This window comes from Sebastes umbrosus, chromosome 2 (assembly GCF_015220745.1).
Source record: "Sebastes umbrosus isolate fSebUmb1 chromosome 2, fSebUmb1.pri, whole genome shotgun sequence".
Lineage (NCBI taxonomy): Eukaryota > Metazoa > Chordata > Actinopteri > Perciformes > Sebastidae > Sebastes > Sebastes umbrosus.
In genome coordinates, this window is record NC_051270.1 from 880,228 (window position 1) to 891,445 (window position 11,218).

The 11,218-nt window shown below is 44.4% G+C and overlaps 1 protein-coding gene across 1 annotated transcript in view; it reads left to right on the forward strand.

Annotated features, from left to right (window-relative positions):
* large2 (LARGE xylosyl- and glucuronyltransferase 2) overlaps positions 1 to 11,218 on the forward strand; it is an 88,463-nt gene that overhangs the window by 41,427 nt on the left and 35,818 nt on the right. The window lies entirely within an intron of this gene.

Genomic DNA, 11,218 nt, shown 5'->3' on the forward strand with positions numbered 1-11,218 from the left:
TTGTATAGGCTCTGAGGAAAATTTAGCGCGATCCGGTCGTCTTTTGTGACAGCAACAATAATACCACTTGGAAACTAGAGGTGTCATGATTCTCCAAATCCACCATTCGATTTGACTTTTGATTTAAACATGCCGCTGTTAGACGATGGAGTCTTGATTGGTAAAGATCAACAGATGGAAGTCATGCAGTGTAAAATGCCACATGCATGCAGGAGGTGCAGCTGAGTATCGTAGCGACGGGGACGGCCCACATTTCCCATCATGCCTGCCTAGTCCCGAGTGCTTCAGTTTGCTGGGTCATGTTCCAAAATGCAAATGTCACTAGTGTTAGTGTTTGTGATGTAATGTGTCGGTTACATTTCTTGAGTCCAGCCGTAGTTTCCTTCTGACGTGAGAGAAATAAAATCATTGCTGATCTTGCTTTTGTTTGTGATGACTGAGAACGGAAGATGATTTCCAATTTAGAATCTAAATTGTGTAGTTTGATTAATCGATTTGTTCAGTGATGTAAAACTAATGATGTTTGAGTTGTTTCTCATCATGTTGGGCTGATGGGCGTTAGTTGTTCTAGTCCGACAGACGTGTTTGTTCACTTCCAGATGATCAGATTTAGCTGATTCAGTTAACGGTTGATTAGCCGGCTGCTCGCCCCGTTTATCAATCTGTGTCGCGATTTCAGCTCTAAAATAAAATGTTCTCATAACCGATAGAAACGATGCTCCACACTGAAAATAAGACTTGAAGGTTGCCAGCGGCTCCAAACATCACCGCCTCCACCGCCCTCCCATAGTGCTTTGCTGTCCTCTTCTTCATATAGAGAGTAAATGATGAGGCCCTCCCCCCCGAAGCCATCCGCCGCCTTCTGTTGTGACTGCTGGAGAGATGAGATGGGAGGAACGAAGGAGGGAAAGTGACGAACGAAGATTGAGAGAGACGACATGTGATCGGTCCAGTGAAAGGCTTTTATTAATGGATGTGTGTGAGTCCGTCTCCTCATCACACCCCCCCACCCTCCTCCTCCGTTTGCTGTCAGAGAGACGGATCTCTGCTGCTGGACGAGAAGAAACGAAGCCGAGGAAATGAACTCACAACTATACTTAATCATTTACCTCCACCTGCTCTCCTCTCCGGCCTCTCCGGCCCTCTGCCTCTCCCTCTCCCTCTCCTTCTCCCTCTCCCTCTCCCTCTCCTTCTCCCTCTCCCTCTCCCTCTCCCTCTCCCTCTGCCTTTCCCTCTCCCTCTCCTGCTGTCTGACATCTGAGCCGAGATCTCAAAAAATCAAATCCTGAAGCAGCTTCCTGAAAGCGACGCCTCTCAGCACTTCTGTGATTCAGCGGGACGGGACAGGCTTTCAGGAGATCAGCAGCTCGAGGGTGAAATGCAATTTCACAGCTTTTCCTGGATCTCTGTGCTGCTGAATAATTGGTGTTAAAATCAAATGAACACAAATGTAAAATGTTGGAAGCTGAGCGTAAGGCAGAACAAGCGAGAACTGTGAAAACAACAAAAAAGACAAAAACAATTTAACAATGTGATACTTTGAGACCGATGCACGCAAGACAGTAAAATTATATAGATGTAATAAAATTAAATTAAAAGCTATAATAGCAGTAACAGTAGTAAAACAGTGTGAAGTTAAAAACTAGCTTAATAAAAATATCAAGAAAATAGAATAAAATTGTGCAAATTAAATCCAATAAAATAAATGATTAATAATAATAATACATAATCAAATTATATAAATTAAATACAATAAAATAAGTGATTAACAACAATAAAATAGAAGCAAATTATCTTAATTAAATACAATAAAATAGGTTATTAATAACAATGAAATAGAATCAAATTATATAAATTAAGTACAATAAAATAGGTTGTTAATATAATAACTAAATATTTGTTTTGTATTTTGTATTTTTTTGTATATTAGGATTTTGTAGATGTTATTTTTTAAATGTTTTTCCTGATGTCTTTTATTAAATTATTTATTATTATTTTATTTTATATTAATATAGAAGTTTCATTTGTGGACCAAAATGTGACAATGTCTATAAAATACTATAATATAAAAATTAAGAAATGCAAAGAGTAGAAACAGTGAGGATCCTTTAGTCCCTCGTTCTAGTGCCCGTCAGATTACATCTTTGAGTTTAAAACATCTTGTCTTTTTTCTGTAGAGCTGCTCCCTCTTAAAGGTTCTGTTGTCAATTAGTCGTTTTTCATGCTGTTTGATGCTGAATGTTTATTTCTGAGGCTCTTCTGAGCACATCTCTGGTAAACACCAGCTCTAAAGTGTTTTATGTGATTCTTTGAGGAGAAACTCAGTTTACAGTTCTGTTGATTAAATCTACTAATCCGTTCGTGTTAAGGTCGTCGGACAGTTTGGGATCGTCGGTGAGCGTCTGTCGGTCTAGTTTCTGCAGTGTGTCCGAGTGTTTCAGCCGATTCAGCATGTTGAATCAAAGGACCGGTTAAAGCTTTATGTCCTGAGCTGACCTGAGATCAGTTAGTGATTGAAGCCTGAAAGCAGCAGACCGCCTCTGTCACCTCATCATTGATGTTGTCCTGGACAGAAATAGCAGCTTGTGACTCATGGCGTTAACAGAAGGCCGACGACGTCTCGCAGCATCAACCAGCTCTCAGATGCAGATTGTGGACGTGAACACTGGTGATGAAGTCCAGAACACGCACACGTTGGTAGAGCACAGATCCTCACAGAGGCAACGCGTAGCGCAGGTCATCAAAGAATGTGCAAAGGAACGCCATTCATTGTTTTTAGACAACAACAACAGTTGCACCAGTTATCTCATTGGTTGCGCTTTGAAAGGTCAGCGGCAACCGAGGTCAGAGTTGTATAAAACAATATGCTCCAATCATAACATGGCAAACTGCAGCCCAACAGGCAACAACAGCTGTCAGTGTGTCAGTGTGCTGACTTGGCTATGACTTGCCCCAAACTGCATGTGATTATCATAAAGTGGGCATGTCTGTAAAGGGGAGACTCGTGGGTACCCATAGAACCCATTTATATTCACTGATCTGGAGGTCAGAGGTCAAGGGACCCCTTTGAAAATGGACGACAGTTTTTCCTCGACAAGATTTAGTTTGGGGCGTTATTTAACCTCCTTCGTACCGATGCCAATGGATTCATCAGGTTTTTTTTTAGATTCATAGGATATAATGCGTGCATGTGCGTGCGTGTTCGTGTGTGCATGTGCGTGTGCGTCCGTCCTATGCAGAGCGTGTCAGCGCTGCTGTCTGGTCCTGTTAGTGCTGACGACTGACGGCCGTGACGCCACAGAGAGCAGCTTATTAAGACGAGGGACAGGAAGAGGCTGCACACTGCAGGGTTAACAGGACAGCAGCGTGTGTGTGTGTGTGTGTGCGTGTGTGTGTGTGTTGCATGAAAGCATCATCTGTAGGTTTGGATGAATCTCCTGAGACAAACATTCACTCTTGCAGCTATAAAGTTATTTGATTTCTTCTATTTGTCCGTCCTGAGTGACACAGATCTGATGTGTAGAAGCTCTGATTCCTGATTTAATCCAGTGAGTTTAAGTTTCCTCCCCGAGGTGAAAATGACCCCGTTCAGATTCTCTGCTCACATGTCAGTCCACGACTGATGAAACTAAACGCAATCATATTTATCAGATTTAAAATGAAACTGAAAGAGAAACAAACTTCTAGATCAGAAGATCAGGTAAGAAAATATAGAAAAAGTCAAATATTGCGATGTTATGTTTTGTGATAGTGAACTGATTCTCCAAAACACTCTATTGATATTGATTTTTAATTCATATTTAACATGCAAAGATGAACTCATTGGCAAAGAGACGTGTCCTCTCAGTGGACGTGTCCTCTCAGAGTAGAGCTGTGATGTTGGATGTTACAGGGACTGTGAGCGATGCAAATGCAGATCTCTGTTCTGATTGCAGAATAAAGTTCACTTGTTTTACTCAGATGTTATGAATATGGTGGTTTGTTCTTTATACTAGGACAGTTTTCCAAAAATTAGATAACCAAATTGCAATAACAGGTAACCCCTGCATCGTGATACATATCGTATCAACAGATTCTTGCCGACACACACAGCCGTGGTGGAGACGCAGAAAATACTTCTCCATGTGTTGAAAGGTTCTGGCCAAAAGAACACGGCGTCTTTGGTTTGAGTATTTCCATCACAAAGCTTCGGCGTGGCGTCGTAACGAGCAGATTCAGACGACATCGACGGCCGTCTGGACTAAAACAACCAATTTCACACATTCATTGCAACAGAGACACGGACTGTTCCACCTTTCATGATCCTCCTCAAGCAGAGACAAACACCAACGAAGCCAGAAGAGAGAACATGTTTTAAACTGTCTTCATAGAAAACCCTGAAAAGTTTTTCTGACTTTTGGGACCGGTGTGTAATGAAAGACGTCATCCAAGAGGAGGACAGGGCAGAGAGAGTGTGGGCGGACCGAGGCGGACTGAGCAACCTTACAGCTTCAGATTGGACCGCGGTATCTGAGCTGGAGTCGGGGGGGGGGGGGGGGGAGAGAGAGCAGCTGGTAGTTTAGTCGCCTGCAGGCGCTCGTTCTGCCTCCGCTGAGTTTCAGCTGCAGCTCCACCTCATGATGGTCCATTGATTTCCTCTCCAACCCTATAGTGGTATCGAGCCGTGCACGTGGAGGCCATTTTGGGTCCGGTTCCACTCTAGTCAGATTCATCTTTCATCGGTCTAAAGGTCCTGACACACCGAGCCGACGGTCCGACAGTTTGGAGCCGTCAGCTCTCGTCTGTCGGAGGTTTTTCAGCCGTTGATTCGGCGGAGGAGCTCGTCGGTGAGAGAAATCCCTCTGATTGGCTGTTCAGCTTTAACGAATCAGTGCACGAGAAGAGAAACGGACGTGAGGAAAGTCAACATGTGAAGTCAAGACTCTCCTCATGTTTCATCTTCATCTCATCTGATCATTCCAGATGTTTTCACAGCAACATGAACATCTGGAATGAAGCTAAGTGGATAGTGAGAGTGGTGTGAAAATGGTCGGCAGACGCCGCTTTATTTCATGTACGTATCATAACAGCTTGTTTATCCCCTGTCCTCGCTCTTCCTGTTCCCCTTTCTGAATGATGAATACAGACTAGCGCCGCCTGCTGGTGTGGAGAGTTATTTCCTCTAAACGCAGCAGCAGAACGTACGTGCTAACTCATTATTATAAAGTATAAAGTGATGGAGGTGGATGGGGCAATGAGGGACGAAACTGATGAACTCTCTCCAGATGTTTTGACAGATTGTTCACGTTTCCGTCCTTACTAGCAAAAGACTTGTTTCACTTTTGGCAGCGATCATCGTCTACGGTCCGTTTTGTTCTCTCCGCCATCGCCGCTAAGAGCAGGGTCTCTGGTCCGACAGCAGAACCAGTAACGACGGGGCTCGTTTAGTGCCGGGTTTTGGTACTCATCCCTATAGTGACTAACAGCGGCACACTTTGTGAAGCTGGATTTCTAGCTGCTCAGTAATGAGTCACATCGTTACCTGGATGCATCCAGTTCTACGAGTGTAGCGTAACATACAAAACATCAACATGAGGAGACGTTTCTGTGCCATAAAACTGCATGAACTGGTGATGTGTGCAAAGGTTAGTCAGCAGCTGATAGAGGAGCAGACTGATGATGGATGCACCTGCTGCTCACGAGTCGTCCTCAGAGCGAGCACAGAATAAAACCTCCTGTAACAGTGGATACAAGCATGTTAACATTTCAGTGAGTTCCTGCAGTGGTAGAGGTCATACAGAGGGCACTGACGACCTCTCATATGTTGCAGAACTCTTTTACAGTTTGTGTTGTCTCTCCAGAGGGAGGAGAGTTATTTCACAAGAAAGTTTTGTGCAAGAAAGTCAGTTTTTAAAGGCAGGAATCTGAGTCATCTGTATCGATCCACAGCCCTGTAAAACCCCCACAGATATATTATGGTATGTTTGCTCTATACGACATCATCAACCTGTGTGTTTGCTCACAAAACAGCAGGTGAAGATACGGCGGCTGATTGCTAATAATAGTCTCAGTAGAACCTCTGACCCGCTCTGCTGTCCTGAAGCCGACTCTGTGTGTGTGTGTGTGTGTGTGTGTGTGTGTGTGAGAGATAATGTTCAGTGTGTAGGCAGCCACAGAGCTCAGAAACAGACAGAAGAGCTCTTATTGTGGTATTATTTATACAGTCGGTGTGGGTGGGTAGTGCCGAGCCAGAGGGCAGCACATGTTTACACTGAAAGAGATGGAGAGAGATCCTCTCTATCGTCTCTGCAGCGCCAGCAAACACTCTGAATCTCAACGAGCTTCTTGTCTTCTCGTCCTGAAGGACACAAATCTGGCTTTTTCTTTTTTCCGTTTGCAGCAAACTTTTGGTTTTATTTTTGTAGTTTATTATTTTCCACGGCGGCGACAGCTGCGGCCGGAGGCGTTGTGATTTCAGGTTGTTCGTACATCTCAGGAACGCCTCGAGGGAATCTCCTCAAATTTGGCAAAAAAAAATTTCAACAACGACTAAAAAGTCTGTCAGATTGTGTTCATGTTGATCTGGAGCTCAGATCAGCAAACTCTAGTAGAGACAGCGGGTATTAAATCATTTATTAATGCAGGCATTTGGAGGAAGACGCTATCATCATCTTCAGTCCATATGTTAAGGAGGCATCTCACTTGGTGGTGAGTCCCAGTTCGTCTCCTGCTACTCAACATTTTGCTAGGAAATGTTCTTTTAACTAATGAAATGATAAAATGATCCGCTTCCTGTGATTGGTTTAAATGGTGTTCACACCAGAATGAACCACTTCAGAGTTCACTTGACAGCGGACCGAGACCACCCCTTCGAAGCGGACCAGGGAGCGGTTGTTTGGTCTGCACCGGGGTTCGATTCCTGCGTTCACACCGACCCAAACAAACCGCACCACGGGGGGTAAACGCTCCAGGGTTCGGTTCAACCGGACTAAACAAGGCTGGTGTGAACACGCCCTACATGTTGGCTCCTGAAAGCATTTGTCCTTCTATCTTTGTGATGATCATTTAGAGTGTTTAGAGTTTGGACTTTGACTCTGAGGACATTTCTCAGGTCACTTTGTCAAAGGGATATTTGAGGGTTATGATTTGGTTTTCTGGTTAAAGGATAACTGTTTAAGTGACTAATAGGGGACAACACTTTTTGAAACTGATCCAGTATTAAGGGAAGACGCTGCCGCCGCCAGCTGCTAAACCAGCTGCTAAACCAGCTGCTAAACCAGCTGTAATGTAATCACCTGGAGCAACCTGGTTCTGTCAGGTTACGTCCACTAAAAGTGCTCGTCTTTGTCACAAAAACCTGGGGAAATAGGTTCCTGGTTGAAATATTACACAAGTTATCCTTTAAGGTTAGAATTAGATGTAGTTTAAAAGTCGGGTTATCCTAGAAAATAAGTGCCTGTCCGTGCGGGCCGACCCTGTGCAGCCTAAACTCTGAGGACATGTCCGCCTGCGCAGTACTAAAGTAGCATCAACATAACCTCTTGTTCAGCTGCTGTCCGTCTCCTGTTGGAGAATATTCGTCCCTTAAATTCAATTCAGTTTATAGAGTTTAGAGCAGATCTAGACCGTACTCTATACAAGAGATCCCCCATGAGCATGCAAGAAAAACTCCCCCTTAGCGGGTAGAGACCTCGGGCAGAACCCGGCTCTGGGTCCCTCCTCCACCAGACTCTTTCTCTGTTCACCAGAGTAACAGAGAAACTGTAGCCGGCGTCTCTTCACCTTCCTCTTGTTTATGTGCCACCAGTCTGCAGTAACACCCCCCACCCCCGGTGGGCCAGTAAACCTGATCTCTGACCTCTGACCTCATAACAAGGAGGGATGTGTTGATGTTTAGTTGTCAAGTCGTCTAGAGGACGGTCACCTGATCGTCTCCCACCAGCAGCCGGAGGACCGCAGACCAGAAACACAGATGCTGTTGTTCTCGGAGTAAACTGCTGAAAGTGTTGTTGACTTTTTGACCTCTGTTGGTTAAAACCTGGTTTCATCTCAGAGGACAAATAATGCTTCTTTCTCTCTCTCTCTCTCTCTCTCTCTCTCTCTTTCTTTCTCTCTCTCTCTCTCTCTCTCTCTTTCTTTCTCTCTCTCTCTCTCTCTCTCTTTCTTTCATTCTTTCTTTCTTTCTTTCTTTCTTTCTTTCTTTCTTTCTTTCTTTCTCTCTCTCTCTCTCTCTCTCTCTCTCTCTCTCTCTCTTTCTCTCTCTCTCTCTCTCTTTCTTTCTTTCTTTCTTTCTTTCTTTCTTTCTTTCTTTCTTTCTCTCTCTGTCTCTCTCTCTCTCTCAGGTATAAAAAGTTAAAGATGTTTTGTTAGACGCTGTCAGAGCCTCGCGGGTGCTGCTGCTGCTGCTGGAAGCTAAGACTCCTGGGATATGTTGTTGTTGGTTGTGTCAAAGTTCTTCTTGTTTTCTATCAGTCTGCTTCACTACGACGGCTAAACACTTTAAATGCTGCTGCTCTGTTTTAGATTTACAGTTTGCAGCCCGGTCTAGACGTTAGGTTTATATACTTCTAACTTGTGACAGAGAATATGGGTTGAAAGGAATGTAACGCCGCCCGGATCACGTCTTCTATCAGCATAATGAGGAAAAGGTATAATTACTAACGGTGTTTGAGAACAACCGGCAACAGCGCATTTGTTGGGGACTATTTTCAGCGGCGGATTAATCCACATTTGGTGCTCTAGTGAGTATACAGCTAGGTTTATGGACGGCGTAGTGAAGCTGGTGCAAGGTGCGCCTGCCAGAAAATGACGTTTGTGTGAAGTTGTCGCGGTGGTTTGTCGTGCACCTCTTTTTCTGACTATGTGCCGACTGCACGCGCTGCGCCTTTTATCTCAACACGGACGCCTTCGAGGGAAGACCGGCCGAGCAGGTTGGCCTGTACAGACGTCTCTACAACTGTTCGTTGAGAGACCAGTCAGTCACATGACCACAGGGACTGTCACATGACCACAGGGACAGTCACATGACCTCAGGGACTGTCACATGACCTCAGGGACTGTCACATGACCTCAGGGACAGTCACATGACCTCAGGGACAGTCACATGACATTAAATACTTGGAAAGAAATAGGCAACACACTGAGGAAAGAATACAAGAGCTCGTTTTGTAAAAGCTAAAAAAAGATGAAAGTAGTGGCGACCCAAGAGGAAGCACCGAGAGACAGAATGTCCTTTAGACTTGGAGGTAAGCGACAGTAATGATTACAGCTCACAGATGCAATGTTTGGCGGTACGTACGTCGGTGTTTAGTGTTTACTGCTGTTGCCAGGCAACCTACTTTCCTTTCCGGTCACACTCGTTGACTTCTTGCTTATCCACAGAATGTTTAGTTTGTACGCCTCCTGGCGTTTTGGAGCACGTTGCAACGAGCAATGTGCTGAGCATGCTCGTAGCGTGCGCGCCGTCTACGGAGGCCTGCGCGAGTATAAACCAAAACTTTACAGCGGCCTTCTGGGTGAAAGTCTGATGTTTTTTTGACCTCCTCCCTACACGGCGTTTGTTGCTCTTTATACTTCCTGGTTCATGATTACATACAAGTTGTATGTATATGATTTACAGTGTGTTACTTTTCGTAGGTATAGGTACGAACGGTGTATGAGAACAGCCTGCAGTGGCGCATTTGTTGGGGACTACTTTCAGCGGCGGATTAATCCACATTTGGTGCTCTGGTGAGTATCAGTGTCAGCAGGACGGTGTAGGTGGGATTGAGTCAGAATGAACTACAGTGTGTGTGTTCATGGTGATGAAGGAACAACAGTGATGCTCAGTGACGTGTTTTAATGGAGCTCAGAGGAAGAAGAGATCTCAGTCTGAGATACGCAGCAGATACTTATCTTAGAATATGGACGTAAAAGATGCATCATGTTTCAGCTCTTAAGACAGAACGATCAGAAACATACTGACTGAAGCTAATGGAACAGAGGAGATCTCTCAGTTTTTCTAACCTACTGTAGTGAGATATTTGCATTAGTGACTGATAATAACCTGAACTAACGTGAGGATGCAGGTAGAAGTTGTCCCGGGCTGCTCACAGTTTACATTACAGAAGATGATTACCGGCGTTCCTGGCATTGTGGTGTAGAGCCCCCCTACCCTCCCCGGAGGCTACGGCTTGTTGTGTGAGTTGTTTCCGGAGAAGAGATAAGAGCTGTGGAGGTGCAGTCGGTTCCCAGCCTCCCTCCTCCTGATCCGCTCCGCTGATCTCCGTCCTTAATGGAGCATCCATCAGCGGAGCTTCGTTAGCTCTGCAGCTCAGGCATGCAGCGGCGTGCTCCGACCGGCCCGGCGCTCCTCCGGTCTGTGTACTCTTTAATTACAGAGCTCACTCCCCCATGATCCTGCTTTTGTTAATAAGGAATTTATACCTTCATGCCTCCGGGCTCAGAAGAAACAGAGGATGAGCCGGGATGAGTTCACTCCAAATGAAATCATTGTTTGGCAAATACAAAGCTACGAGCAAATCCCTGCTGGCTGCTGCAGCTCCTCCAGGTGTTTGTTTAACGCCGTCTACAGCAGGAAGTCTCAGACAGAGGAAATCACTTTCCTGGACAAGTTACATATTAAACCAGGACCTTAATCTAGAGTAGTTAAAACTGGTTTAGTTACTGTTTGACCACCGATGAACACAAACACCCCAAAGGATGTTCATGTTTTGGTGACAACAATCCTAATCTGAGCTCCAGCATGAACATGATCTCCGCTGTGTTTCCTTTATGAAATAAGATCAGAAACTAGTTTCATGAAAAATATATTTCTCACTGAAAAGGTCCATATAATCCACGTGTGTCCACTGACGGTACTCTGAGGTTAAACCTGCCACCTTGGAGGGTTAAATCAGGTCTTCACCTACACCTCGCCTCGTTCAGACTGACAGCTCAAATCTGTTTGTTTTCACATATCCAGATTTTTTTAATTGTATTTATTAGTTTATTTGACAGGGACAATACATGTAGGCATTGTTACACTTCATTAAAGTGCAACCGATGCAACGTATATAGGACTTCTAGCCTTGTCTAATTTGCAGACCTTACCCTGGTTAGGCTTTTAATAAAAAGATAATATAAATTAAAAAATGCAGAATAGCAATTCATACATAAAATCACATAATACAACATCATACATTACAATCAATTTACAGATTTACTGTATGTTCCCAATCAATAATCAGTGATCACAGGT